This window comes from Lontra canadensis, unplaced genomic scaffold, assembly GCF_010015895.1.
Source record: "Lontra canadensis isolate GAN:19392208 unplaced genomic scaffold, GSC_riverotter_1.0 scaffold34, whole genome shotgun sequence".
Classification (NCBI taxonomy): Eukaryota; Metazoa; Chordata; class Mammalia; order Carnivora; family Mustelidae; genus Lontra; species Lontra canadensis.
The window spans coordinates 18794045-18809519 of record NW_022631028.1 but is presented as its reverse complement, the minus strand read 5'-3'; the positions used below and the strand labels follow the sequence as shown (position 1 = coordinate 18809519).

At 39.4% G+C, this 15475-nt stretch overlaps 1 protein-coding gene across 5 annotated transcripts in view; it reads right to left on the bottom strand.

Annotated features, from left to right (window-relative positions):
- GRM7 (glutamate metabotropic receptor 7) overlaps positions 1-15475 on the bottom strand; it is an 874189-nt gene that overhangs the window by 186954 nt on the left and 671760 nt on the right. The window lies entirely within an intron of this gene.

The window sequence follows — 15475 nt, the reverse complement described above, 5'->3', positions numbered from 1 at the left end:
TATCTGAAGTCCAATTTCCATAGGGCATTGTGAAGAAGGGCCTGATATATGCTGTACAAACTGGTTGCCTTACAAGTGAAGGACCTGGAGTTTAAGAAACCCCAGTATCTCATAGGGACTGCACACACATGTTCTAAGCTCTGGCATGGACAGACATTATTTTTATTTTCCTGGACAGAAAACAAATCTGTCCTCTGCTCTATAAAGAGAAATTTATATCTTGCACAGTATTCACAACATAAATATCCTAGGGGAAAAAAAAAAACAGTATGAAACAAAAGCCGAATTCATTTGCTCACAAAACATGTGGAAATGTGACAGACCCATGGAGATTTGTTTCCCATTTTACAAATGTGATAACAGGTCTAGAGTCTTTGGGTAATTTCTCCAACTAACTAACCATAACTGGGAAGAGGAAAAGCAAGGATTCCAACTCAGGTCTAACTAACTCTAAAAGCCACACTCCTAGCTTCTATGCAACATTATTGTCAGGTTTTCTTGAGCAAGATTTGGGGAATTAAGGATTAAGTCCCTTAATGCTGAAGGAGCTTGTGAGGAAGATGAGATTTGAGACTAAACCATCCAGCTCCAGACCCAGTGGTATTACCACTATACCACAGCTACTGACCAAACAGACGCCAGGTAGGGACTCAGGGCAATCCAGACAAAGTGAACAAAGCAAGGAAAGGTATGGAGAGAATGGGAAGCACTGTTTACTCAGGTGAGGCAGGCAGGCTCCATCATGGTTAAAGAAGAGAGAGAGAGAGAGAGAGAGAGAGAGAGAAAAGAGAGGGAGAGGGACAGAAAAGAAAAAAGAAAGAGAGGGAGAGAGAAGGATGGGGGGAGAGAGAAGGATAGGGGTGGGAGAGAGAAGAAGGAGCTAAGGGTGTGAATAGGCTTTAGTTTGAAGGTTGGTTTTTACTTTACAGTGTGTAGGTTTGCTATCTCATTCAAATGGAGATTGTGGGTACTGTGTTTGATGGACAGGTATTTTGGGGACAGACCTACCTCTCCTTTTCAGATTATCTCACCTGCTGCACAGTATCACATTATATTTGCCCCAGCTACCTGAAAGCTTAGCATAGCAGATGGCAACAGCAAATAAATCTCACCAGTCATGGGAATATACACTCCATCCTAGGAGGCTTGTAGGTGATGCTTATAGGCTTTAAAATGAAATTAAAAACAAACAAACAAAAAAAAAAACACAAAAAAACAAAAACCCATCTAGGAAAATGAGCAAAGGATATGAAAGGACAGCTCATGGAAGGAAGGAAGGAAGAAAGGAAGGAAGGAAGGAAGGAAAAGAAGGAAAGGAAAGAAGGAAGGAAGGAAGGAAGGAAGGAGGGAAGGAGAAGGAAAGGACAAGGGAAAGGAAGGGATAAGAGATGAGATGAAGAGAAGAGGAGAGGAAAGGAAAGGAGAGGAGAGGTGAGAAAAGAAAAGGAAAAGAAAAGAAAGAAAAAAATATGAATTGTTTCTAAACCTATGAAAAAAGCCCAAGGCCACTCAGAATAAATAAAATACAATTTAAAATCCCATGGAGACACCATTGCTCAGCTGTTGCATTGGCAAAATCCAACACTTTGACCACTCCTTCAGTGAGCTGGGCTGCCAGGAAGGAGGCAGACCTTTACAAAGAGTTACTCACTGCAGAATTATGCAACAGCAGAAGAATTGGCTACAACCTACGGGTCAAGGAAGTGACTGATGAAATAAATTCATATAATGGAACACTCTTCAACTATTATCTAAAAAATGAAGGAGCTCTTTATGCACTCGTATGGGAAGATAACCAAAATCTATCATTAACGGTAAAAAAAAGGGAAAAAAAGCAAGTGAGTATATTATGCAACATTTTGTGCAATAAAGGGGAGAATGGTGGTAAAAAAAATTTATATTTATTTCAACATGCAAATAAGAAACAAAGGGTATGTAAAAAGAGCAGTAGGGGTACAGAAGGCGTGAGGTGTTAGAAAGATGGTGTTATGATCATTTCAGGAGTTTCTATACCTTCTGGTTGTTTGGACCACTTCACTATAATTTAAAAACTCAATTAAAATGCAAACCCTACAAATTTATGATCAAGGATTAGCTCTTCGGCAAGATCAGGATTGGGAAAGTTGGTCTTGGATTTCGTAAGGCAGTTTCATAAGCTTCTGGCATCAACATCACTCATGAGAACAGGACTGATTTCACCAGCAGGAAGCAGAGCATGGATTCTACTGGTAGTTGCTGGATTTCTTTTCTCAGTATCTTCCCTGGTTTGTATAAGATACTGAAAACCCCACCTGGTTTTATAAGCACCTTTTGGGAAAGTCTTCTTCCAAGTTCTACCTCATCATTGTCCTTTGTGACAATAATCGAGGTGCTTCAACTGCACTCATCCCTTCTCCCCAAACCGTAATCCTACACTAGAGGTGTGCTGGAAAGGTTGCCAGCCAGGTCAGTGAGGGAGGAAAAAGGCTTGCTTTATAGCAGTTGATGATTCCCACACTATTACTACACACTGTGGCTGATTTCAAGTCGGCAATGTGATGTCATGGAGCAGCACAGTGCATAATTATAGAGTATTTCCACTACACAGACTCAACAGATGTACATGACCTCAAGCATGGAGATAACAGTAAAAGGCAGTAAAATAACTAGGAAGGTTGAGTTTTGAGTATTTCTTACTTTTGTTTCTAATTTATTGAATTGTAAGTTTTTATCACTTAATTTTAACATTTGGTTAAAGACTACCTCACAAATTTCCTAAAAATTTAAGTCAGCTCTTATGAGTCAATATACAATGGTGAGAGCTAGGTCCAGTGTGCCACTGCCATACCCCAAAGCTCTTTTCAAGGATATGTACTCTCACCACACTCTGCTTATGAAGCGAACTTCAGAGAAACTGAGTAAGACATCCTTTTCCAGTTGATAGGCTACTAACAATCGTCATAAAATACCGAGCCTTACAAAGACCCAGACACTGTGCAATGTGCTTTCCATCTTGCTCAGCACTGTAGCCAAGCCAGACCCATGCCTGTTCTTGAACTCACCCTCAGCTCCTTGGAAATGTCTTCAAGAGAGGATTTAAATTGAGTTGGACAAATGAACCTAGTGGTCAAGTTTACGAGAAGAACCAAAGAGAAGTGAGACTAACAGGTGGCCCTGCTTCCCACCCTAGAAGCAAATACATTATTCCTATTTTTTAAGATTTTTTTTTTTTTTTTTTGCATTAGGTTTTACATTGAAATGTAGTCAGATTTCTCTCAGAATATTTTTCTCACTCATGCTCTGGGATGCTGACTGGAACCTTTTAGAATCCAAACTTGACACACCTTTAACTCTGCTTTTCTTCCTTGATCTTGCCAGCCACCCTTTCCTCTTTCTCCTGCCCATTTCCACCACTCTGCCTTCCTTGGGCTTTCTTTTGGGATCAACAGTCTAACAACTGTCTTTTCCAAACTAGTTCCTTAGGAAATGATGTCCAGTTAGTGAAAGGGGCTCACCTGATCAAGTCCCCTGTATATATACTTTTCCTTTAGATTTCATTTATTTATGTGAGAGAGAGACAGTGAGAACACAAGTGGGCAGACGGGCAGCAGGAGAGGGAGAAACAGACTCCCTCTGGGAGCCCAAAGCAGGGCTTGATCCTAGGACCCTGAGATCACAACCTGATACAAAGGCAAATGCCTAATGACTGAGCCACTCAGGTGTCCCTCAATTGTATTTTTAAAAGCCAAAGGAATGACACTTCTTAAAGCATGTATGTGGCTAAGGAGCAGTTTATACCCATTTTTGTTTATTTGTTTTTTGTCTTCTTATTCATTTTTTTCTTCCCCTTCTTTGGGCACAAGTAGGTGTGAATAGGATCCTTCTTAGGCTGATGTTTGCCAAACTTTGTTACACATTGGAACAATCTGGGAATCTTAAAAAGATATATTGATGTCAGAGTCCCACCTTGGAATTTTTAACTGGTAAGAGATGGGGCCTGGGCACTGGGATTTTTTGAAGTGGCTTTGGTGATTCTGCTATGCAGCAAAGTCTGGCAAACAGTAACAATTAAAAATTCACCCTGTAGGTGGCTGTGATGAGAAAGGCCACTCTCCCAAAGGGCTTTCTCATCAATCTGATATAGGACAGGTCCATTAATTAACACTTCAATTAACTAAATTTTCAATGAGCCCTCTCTTTCTACCTTAGGCCTGGTGGACTCATGATGTTTCAAATTCATGAGATGCAATTTGATTTAGTTTCCCAGCACCACCTTGCTTTCAAATAAAATAAAACAACCTCTCCCCCAAAAGAGATGCTCACTAAATAGAATGTAATTCAGCTGGCAGTAGAGAATGTTTTTCAATGGCTTATTAAGTTACTCTAACAGATGCATTTACATGCAAATAATTAATGGACAAATTATAAATTATTTGTTTTAGTTAATTAAAGCAGAACCATGAATTATTAAAGCAGGAACCAACCAAAACAAATGCTCTTATTGTACAAACGATCCAGTCATTATAGAAAATTTAGAATATAAAAAATCAGCATGTATGTAAGAGAAAAATATTTCTAGGCTTTTCAGTATTCATCCAATGGAAAATATGACTAATTCAAGGTCAGTGTTAGTTCATGAATTCACAAGCTCTTGGGAAGAATTTACATCTTCTGAGGTATATGCCCTTGGCCAAGCCAAGGTCACCTAAAGTCTTTGTTTTTCACTTGCTTTTGGAAAGGACACAGTAGCCTTGAAGCTATATTACCTCCATTTCCCACAGCAAGCTCTTTTGTTTATGGGCTGCTGAGAGGCATAAATATGAAGGCCTGAATTAACTCAACATGAGACAGCACCATCCAGGTAAATTCACCTGAGATATCTTCCTGATACTGGTCTATTGTTTACTAAGTTTCCTTAACCAGTTTCACCCCAGGGCTATGGTCCCTTCTCTGTAACAAAAGGCCCAACTAGGGTCTGAGGAATGGATCTATCACACAGACAATCTACCAAAATATTGAGTGTAGAATGCAGGTGGTTAGGTCTAAAAGAAGTCACTGTACCATTCTTTTCATTTTTCTGTGTGTTTGAAAATTTTCATGATGAAATGTTGGGGCCAGGGGGAAGTCTACATCTTATCCTGTTTATATACCAAGACCCCCATTGCTCATGAGCTGTAGTGATGGAGACTTCTAACTCAGTCTCAGTAAATCTGAGCTAAATGAATAATGCTAATGAATAACAACTAATTCATAATTACTAATCACCAATGAACCAGACGCTGTGCTAAGCCATTTGTATCCTACCATCAAACCTGTGAGGTAGATGCTAATATTATTTCGGTTTATAAAGAAGGAAGTCAAAGCTCAGAGAAGAAAAGTGACTTGCCTAAGTAAGTGACCTTTAGAAGGCTCAGACTGCATTTCTTAGTTTTATTATTCTGTCTTTTGGTTGAATTATAATGCACATCTATAAAAATACACAAGTCGTTAAGTGTGAAACTGTGAATTATCACCACCTGAACATATCCATATAATTAGCACCCAGATTAGGAAACAGAAACACTGCAGAGCCCTCAAAGCTCCCTCTTTTTACCTCCCAATGACTGCCCCTGGGCCTCAAATTACCCCCTCTCCTAGCTTCTGATACCCTAGATTCAATTTGCTTGTCCTTATTCTTGGTGTGTCAAAATTCTCAGGGCAAAGTTCTCTTTTTGCAAGAATAGCATTCTCATCCCAAAGATTTCTGGTTAAAAAGTGAGCTAAATACGCTGCTATTCTAAAGTGCAAGGTTTCTTTCTCCTCTGCCTACAGAGGGCTTCCAGCTAACAGAAATAAATCACTTCAGTGAGACAGAATTGATGGTTATGAACAAAAGTATTGTGCTCCACTCCTTCACTAGTGGAGAGATCTCTACACTCTTGGGACTATTTCAACCCAGGATGAGTTGATCTACATTTTAATTCCTCCTTTCATGTGTTTGTTCATTAAAAAGTTAACACTGTTAGGACGGAGTCGATCACCCCTCAATTAGAGAACACTCTCGATAACACAAGTCACACAGCAAGGTTTATTTCCAGCTAGCTGGGGTCCAAGTATCGGCCCGGCGCAGCAGGTTTCAACAAGGACCCCGAGCACTCAAAGCCAAGGGTCTATATAGCATTTTCAAGGCACTTTTTCATGGCTACATACATATCTTGTGCCCCACTTTGACAGTTTAACTTTGTTTAACCTTTTGCCACCCCAGCATCACCCTGGCGCCATCCTGGCGGTTAAGTGAGATTTAGGTTTAGAAGAAATTTAACTTTACTTACATTTCCTTCTGCCTCAGCCTCCCTCAGTTTTGTGGTGGGGAGTACAACCTTTGGCCTCGAGGCACTGAGCCATTTGTCTCTGGAAATTGGGCCATTGAAGAGACGGCCTTTTTGTTGTAAATCACCAGGACATCTCCAAACCAAAGGAGATTCCGGTCTAGCAGGATTGTGATCTCTGCAAGTTAACTATTTGTTTTTCTTCAACATTTGGTCCCTGTAGCGCCATCACTTAACCGCCCTGGTGGTATATGATTAAGTTGTTTCTTAGGGTTTAGCTACTTTCTCTTGTCTCAAGTCACGTACGCCCTGTGGGCTGATTAGGGATGCTCAGTAAAATGGCTTCCCGGCCTTCAAGATGGCCATTCTTATGCTAACCCACTCTTACAACACAAGGTTAGTGATACAGAGCAATAGGAAACATGAAACCTATTGAGAGATGAAAACAAAGATCTGAAATAATTTCAAACAATGCTGTTGGAAGGTTTGGATTGATTTTTGGAAGTGAGAACAAATATGCTTCCAATTGCTATGTAGCAAGCATAAGATTAAGCAATTTCTTTACATTGTTCTCAGTTAATCCTCATCCCTCAACTGATAAATCATGCCCCCATCCAATAAATATCACTGTGCATTTCTTATATGTTATACACTAAGGATACTGTTGTAAATAAGACATATCTTTTGCTAGCCTATAATTTATAGTCTGGATAATGTATTCTTAACAAGGGGCAACATTACCCCCAACAGGCCAAGGGGGGTGGGTGCGTTCAAAGAATAATAAATCTTACAAAGTTTTATGGCCTTCTAAGGGACTACAGTACACAAACTGATAGAGCATCTGTGATATTAAAATACAGTGGGGAGGGGAGCACACCATTAGGAAAAAAATGTCAAAAATAATCCCAAAGGGACAGTAATACAGATAAGAAACACTGGTCTAGAGGGAAGAACTACACCACGATAGATCATGGGTAGAGGAATAGCAGAAATACAGGGACTTTTGAAAAGAGGTAGCTAGGAGTTCTTGCAGGTGAGCACTTGGAAGTGACCTCAGGATGCCACCTGAAGGGATTTGTGGAACAACTGTAATCTTGGATTTACAAATGAGATACTGGGTTTATTTTGGCCGACAGCTTCCTGAGATCTCCCACCTGGTCATGGAAAGGGAGAGGTGATTTCAGATCCAGAGCCCTTTGCACCTGACTCTAGCCCAAGTACATGTATGCTTTCTGGTCCTGAAAGTGTGAGAACTGAGATTCTCTATCCAGTCTACTCCGGACACCAAACTGAATTTGCCCCCTCCTGGGTGTAATCAAGCTGTAGTCAAGCTTCTTCACTAGATTTCTTCTTAATGAAATTATAGAATCCATACAATTGGCTTAAAATAGTGAAAAGCTCTGATTTAAGGAAAATGTAATAGCTTTGGCCAAAGAACAGCAAGTCTCAGCTTTTACAGGGATAGTGTAAGCCCAGGGATAGATCTGTGCCTCTCATTTAAAGCTAAGTCAATTACGGTGCCATCCCCAGACCCGTATTTTGTCTCCTATCCTTAGCAGCAAGTGCTCACCACAGCTGAAGATCTGGTATTGATTTATGGCTTCCTAAAGACATATCCTACAGATATACCCAAGGAATTTTCTTTTTCTATTATATTCTAGCAAATTTTCTCTTTATAGCTTCTTACTAAAATTTTCCTCCATAAAGTCACAAGGACCCTTCCAAATTCCTGCACAGCCATCTTCAAGGATTTGAACTATTAAGTGTAATGGGCAGTTCCCCAGGCCTGTTGCCTAGTGGCAAAATTGTTGCCGAAGCAATTAGCTTCATGTGAAAAGCACACACAAAGTGGCCTCAGGATAGTACTGTCCTCTATGTTTTTTTGGAGCTGGCCCATGAACTGAGTGAGACAAGATTGCTTCTTTGGGAACTTCCTGCCTGCCCCAACTTACATCACTGTTTTTTGATAACCTTCTGTTGTTGCCTACCACCCACAACCTTGCATTCTGCCTCCTCCTCAATGACTGAGCCAAGTGGGTACTATAATCACCCCTGTTCTCCACACTACATAACAGAGACTTAGAGGTGTCAAAGTCAACGGTCATGTGATAAGTGATAAAACTGAAAGGTCTGTCTTATATTAACCTCTCTACTTTGAACCTTTTATGTAAGACTGACTTCTTGACAGAGATGTGTGTTTCATACTTGCTTCTGGGTTATTCAATTACTCATTTGTTCAATTATTCCTTTGAACAAAAACTTAGGATAGTTAGTGTGTGTCAAGCAGTGTGCTATAATTCAGAACCAGTCAAGATTCATACCCTCCACAGAATCTATTTGGGGGGAGGGGGACAAGGAGCAAAACCCCAGCAAGTCAGTAGTTAAATATTTACAGACTGTTTTTTATTTGTAACTTAATTATAACTATCTACAAATTGCTATGAAGGAAACTATCAGAGAAGAAAGAGAAAGAGAATAATAAAGAGGGATAAGGTCCTTTTTAAGAAAGGGTGTAATAGGAAATACATCTTAGAGGGGGTATTATTTAAAACCAAGACCTAAAAACAAAGATGGAGAAAGCTCTAGGAAGATCAAGGGAGTGTATTCCAGGCAGAGCAATTTGTAAGAGTATATTCTAGACAGAGAGTGGTACATGCAAACAGCCTGTGGTAGAAACTAAGGAGGATGCTCCAGAAAGTCAAAGATCAGTATAGTAGCCTAGCGGGAGACAGGCAATGGGTAATAGATGGGCAGGTCTTGAGAGACCTTTATTATGGGTTGAATTGTATCACCACAAAAGATATGTAGAAGTCCTAACCTCCAGTACAAGGTGACTTTATTTGGGAATAAGGTCTTTGCAAATGTAATCAAATTAGGAGGAGGTCATACTCAATTAGGGTGGGTCCTGTTCCAATATAATCCTGTAAGAAAAGAAAACAGAAGCAGACACAAGGGGAAAGATGCCAAGTGATGACAGAGGCAAAGTTTGGAATGATGCAGCTGTAAGGCAAAAAAGGATTTCCAGCTACCACCAGAAGCTAGAAAGAAGCAAGTGAAGATTCTACCCAGAGACTCAGAGGCCCTGTCAATGGCTTGATTTAGGATTTCCAGCCTCCAAAATTCTGTTCAAAATTCTGTTGTTTTGTTTTGTTCAAAATTTTGTTCAAAATTCTGTTGTTGTTTTAAGCCCCCAGGTAGGTGGTACTTTATTATGGCAAGACTGGGGAACAAATACAACCTTGTAGATGCCAGTAATGACTCCAGACTTCATTCTAAGTGACTGAAAGCAGGACAAAGGGGCAGCTGGGGAACACTGGAGAGTTGCAGCAGCCAAGGAAAAACTGGTGGTTGAGTAGAGGAAGGCTGTCACAGTGAAAATTAAAACAAAGGGATAGCTATGTTTTGATATTGAAGCTAGTATTTTTATGTAAGACAGTGTAAAAGATCCAGAAACTAGCATTCCATACATCACTTGGGGGTAAGTTCTTAAAGCAAATACATCATTCTTTAAAGTATGAGTCATAGACTTGTTGTGAACATTTACATTGCCCAGCACATAATAAACGTCTAATCAGAGTTAGCCACTCTCGCTACTCTTGTTATTACTATTATTTATTTATTTAATATTACTTATTATTGTTATTATTACTTGTTATTACAACCCTTGTTATTATTACTGTATCAGTATTTAATGAAACCTGGTACAAAACTTGGGCCCCAAATGTATGTACCATGTTAAATTTAGTGCTAGAAAGTTTGTGTCTAAATCTCCATTCTTCTATTTAGGTTTAAAAAATATTTGAAGAGGAAATATTTTATTTTTTTTGACAAAGAAAAATTTCAATTTCTGACGGTTTAACCAAATCTCATAGTCACATGCAAAAGAATATTTACTATAATAAAATATAATAAATGTTGATCTCTACCATATTTGTCACTCAAGAACCAGAATATTGCCAGACTCTGGTCTTTAACACATATCGCCACAATGACTATTGTTTGATTTTTTTTTTAATTGTTTTTTTGTATCTATTGATAGATACAAAAAGTTGTATCTATCTGCCAACTTACCCACCTACCTGTATATTTTCTCTTACACATGTTATCAGCCATTAAAAAGAGAACCACAAACCCAAAAGGGAGTCACTTACATGTAGGCTTTATGTCAGCAAATCAAAACTTAACACCTAACATAACTGCAGTCCCCACCTTCCCCTCCCACCAGGAACATAACCTTTAACCAGACAACATGGGATTTCCTGGACAGAGGAAGTAAATTTTTTGATAGACCCCCTCTGTCCTTCTTAGAAGGACCTCCTTCCCTAAAAGAACACATCATTTGCTAATAATTTCCTTTTCCTCTTCTCTCTTTGACTTTAAAAACCTTTCCCTGATTGTAGTTCACCAGAAATCCTTTCTGTTTTCTAGATAGGATGCTGGCTGATTCATGAATCACTAAATAAGGTCAACTTCATCTTCAAATTTATTCAGCTGAAATTCTTGTTATTTAACACAGTGAATGTATGTGTTTTCAAGCTTTATAAACACATGGAACAATCTTTGTATTTTTCTTCAACTTCATTTTTTTCCACCTGAATATGTTCTTAAGATCCATCCATGCCCTTGCCTTTAGTTACGGTTGTTTCATTCAGTGCTGTGTAATATTCTACTCTGAATATGCTGCAAATTTTTAAAATAATCCATTCTTCTGCCAATGGCCTTCCCTTGCTGGGTAAATTAAATCACTTTTTCGTGATCTTATGCCCTAATTTTTTTCTCAAATATTTTTTGTAATGGAGATATAATCTGCATGTCAGAAAACCCTCCATTTTGAAGTTTAAGATTCAGCGGCTTTTAATGTATTTTAATACATTAAATATATTCATCAACTTGTATATAGTGTACCACTGACCAGTTCTAAAATTTCAATCCCAAAGCAAGCCCCAGACCCATTAGCAGTCATGCCTCAACCTACTTTTCTCCATTTCTGGTCATTACTCTTTAACCTTCTGTCTCTATGAATTTACTAATCCTGGACATTTCACATAAATGGGATCATACAGAAAGAGAGAGAGAGAATATGTGTGTGTGTGTGTGTGTGTGTGTGTGTGTGTGTGTGTGTGTGTGTCTGTGTCTGGTGTCTTTCACTTAGCATAATGTTTTCAAGTTCCATCAAGTCTTTCACTTAGCATAATGTTTTCAAGTTCCATCACATAAATCAGGACTCATCTTTTTGTGAAATAATATCCCATTGAGTGGATATACCACACTATGTTCACTCACTCATCAGCTAAGGATTGAGTTGTTTCATCATTATGAATACTGCTACTATGAACATTCATGTACAAGCTTTTGGGTGGATGTACATTTTTAATTCTCCTCAGTATACACCTAGAAGCCAAGGTGCTAGGTCATCACGTAATCCCATATTTGATCTTTTGAGAAATGCCAAACTGTTTTCCAAAGCAGCCACTTTGGTTCACATCCCCAATAGCAATAAAGAGGGTTCCATTTTTTACATTATCAGTACTAATACTTATTATCATTTGCCTTTTGGTTACAGATAGTTCCTCACTTTAAAAATAGGCATATAATAAGAAAACCCATTTGCAAAGTTATTAAGGGAAACAAATATGATAGGTATGAGAATGCTGCTAAAATTGCTACATGTCCTTATAACACTGATGGAATCAAGGAAAATAAAGAGCTAGAGACAGCACTTCTTTAGTGTGCCACAGAGACACACAAGATATTTTAAGGACTAAGTAAGACAAGCCATCTTTGAAATTTGACTCGTGCCAATTCCATTTACAATTCTAATGAACTCTTAAAACTGAAAGAACCCTGGAGTTGGAAGCATTTAATCTCTCTTGCATTCCACTGGTTTGCCTTTACCAGGCTTTCAGTGACTGATGAGGGACTGGCTAAAAAGAAAGCAAGAAAAACTTCATCAAGACATTTAGGAGAACTTCCTGATTCTAAGGCAAAAGGCAAATTTGCTTTTTCATGACACATGCTGATGGTTGGGTCACGAACTCGCATAAAACCCTGCCAGAGGCCAGAGAGTAAATGTTAGGGTGAAAGCTTGGGGCAGAGTGGTGTGGTCTCCCCAGCTATTGTGCCCCAGTTCCCCACTGATCTAGACACAATAAATCACCTCAACAGACATGTTCTATGGCCTTTGAGTATTTAGAATCCCAGTTCTCATCTGTAAGAATCAACCATCTGAAAGTTAATTTTAGAGGTCCATGAAGAGGAACCAAATTTTGCATCATTTGGCAAATGGACGGTTAGTTTGGGGGTGGAGGCTGCTGTGAGTTCCTCTCTGAAATACAAAGGCAGAGTGGAGCACAAATTCAGTTTTTCTCTTACTAGCTGCAGTCAAGCATAAAATCATATCCTATTTGCCAAGTTCCTTTTCTGATAACCTACTTAGTAACTCAGGTTTACCTAGCATCTATTCACTTGATTTTGTTAGAAAAGGAACAAAAAAAAAAAAAAAAAAAAAAAAAAACCAAGAAAAACAAGATTCATGGTAAATAATCCTTCTAGAATAGCTGATATTCCTTCTGAATCTTCAAAACACTATTAAGTTGTATTTAATTGTATGTTCTTTTCATCACATTAAATTCTTTTTTTTTTTTTTTTGGTTGCTGTGGAGCATTGTATTGCTTTATAAGCCCTGATTCTGACATCTAGCTAGTACTCAGTAATATTTACTGATTTGAATATAATTTTGCCAATACTATAAAAACTGCCAACATGCTTATATACTATCATCAACCAACAGAGCTTATTAAATTAAACCTTGGTACTTTCCAGTCTTGTGGAAAGAATGTGCATTTACTGATATACTTTCTCCAGCCTGGCAGGGGGGTGCTCCTGCCCAGGGGCAGTAAGAGCCAGAGAGGGCCACAGAGAAAGCCCAGGTATCAAAATGTATTAATGACAAGGGCAGAAACTCCTGTTGTAGTCATGAAGTCAGCAGAACCAAGAGGATAAGCTTAAACCTAGTTAAACTGTGGATACAGCTACCAAACATATTCCTTCCAAATACTATTTTCATCTTGCCAAAACCAGTTTGGGAAAAAAACCCAAAACAAAAAACAAAAACGAAAAAAACTCAGCTGAACCTCTATTTTCTGTCCTGTTGATATAAACTGTAGACCATAGCAGCCTTGATCAGTAGTTCTCACACTTTGGCGGGCCCTCTAAGAATCTGTCAAAAGCAATCGACTTTCACCTCTAACCATGGACATCTGCACTGTTAGTTGAAGCATATACAGGGAAATGACCCCTTCCTGGGCCACTCTGCCCACCTGCCTGAGTTCCAGAGGAGAGGAAGCTTATACATTCCACCTTTGAGCAAAACCTCTGCTAGCATAGGGCTTGCATGATCAGGCCTCCAATGCATTTCCGGCAACTGACCTCAAATCTGAAGTGGTTTTGGGCAATGCAACATGAAAGGCAAGTGCCTGTGGCCTCTTAAGTTGAGACTAGGGTTTAAATTGAATCAACCCATTTGTCTTTCCATGTACTTCTTTATTTTTTTTAGAGGGACTCTTCCAAGTCTCATGCATCTGCTGAGGTTGACCCTGCTGTTTGCCTCAAGCCACAGAGTTGGACACTCAATTTTGAAAATGGCTTCTTATAAGAACCAAAGACTCACTGTAGTCCTTCAGGGTTTGCCTGAGCTGACTGTCAGGAACCCCAGTTTTATGATATTTTTAAAGATTTTTTATTGTTGCATGTTTTGGGTTCTTTATTTCATTTTTAGAGTGATTTATTTTTATTGTATTTTATACAAATAACATTATGTGCTAGATAAAAAATTAAAAGCTTATCCTTCAACACAGGTAATTAGTTTATAAGATGGTGTAGAAGTACTCTTCCATCCTTCCACCTCTCATTTCTCACATCCTATTCTCTCTTAAACCCATTTACTCATTTGTATAGCTAGCATGGCTGTGACCTGTCCTGACACAACTTCCAGATGTCACCTATAGCTTCCGTGGACAGATGCGGTATATGCTATAAACTTCCTTTCTCAGCCTCCTGTGCTTCTCTTCCTCATGATTTATTTCTGGCCACAGGAGCTCACCTGGCTCATGCAAGAAACAACTCAGAAGTGTTAGGAAGTTAATACCATGTATGAGTTATTACTGCTGCAAAACAAATTACCCTGCACTTAGGTACTCTTTACTATCTCTCAGTTTCTGAGAATCAGGCACTTGCGAAAAGCTTATTGAGATGGCCTCAGATTCTTTCTTGAGACTCTATCAAGGTGTTGGCCAGGGCTACAGTCATCAGGAGGTTTGACTCAGGCTGGAGGATCCACTTCCTAGGTCACTGACTCACATGGTTCTGGGCAGGGAGCCAACAGGACCCATGTAAGCATTTGTACTTGGTTTCCTGAGTGACAGCTGACTTTCCCCAAGTGATGCAAGAGAGAAAACAAGGCAAAAGTCACAATGTCTTTAATAATCTAGCTGCCCAAGTAGCAACCCATTGCTCTGCCATATTTTACTGGTCCTGTAGGCTGATGCTGATACAATGTGAGAAAGGGCCACACAAGGGCACAAATACCAGGAGGCAGGGATGGTAACTAGGAGGTTATCTAGTTAACTACCACATGTCCCCAGGCTCAACCATCATCTTTAGGAAATAAGAATCATAAATACCTGAGTTTTTGTTCCTTGGTGAGATGATTCTAAGTTGTGTCCTATAATGTTCTTAGATGGTTCCTGGTGGGATGAAGGCCCAGCTGCCAAGAGTGATAACTAGTATCAGCTTTCCTCTGTTCCCTACCACATCACCATGCTTCCTGGGGTCATCTACCAAAAAGCTACCTGACCTCAAACTCTTGGCTCAGAAGGACAAACTTAGACAATAACAAAGAAGCCAACTTGGGGGCAAAGCTCAGGCATTATGTTTCCCTAGTCCATGCTCATAGCTATCACACATTTTTGGTTCTGGGCTGCAATGAAGGATTAAAACAATGTGCCTACTTTCCTGCACATTGTCTTGCATGAAGGCCCAGCAGAGAGGCACCAGTTTCTCACTGTGAGCATCTTGAGGAGCTGGACTGCTGCTAAGCCACATGGTACCTGGTGCCAATTTTTAAAAGGTATTACTCTCCCTGTGCAGATGCCGACCCCTAGACTTTTGCAAGTGTGGCAAGTGATGAT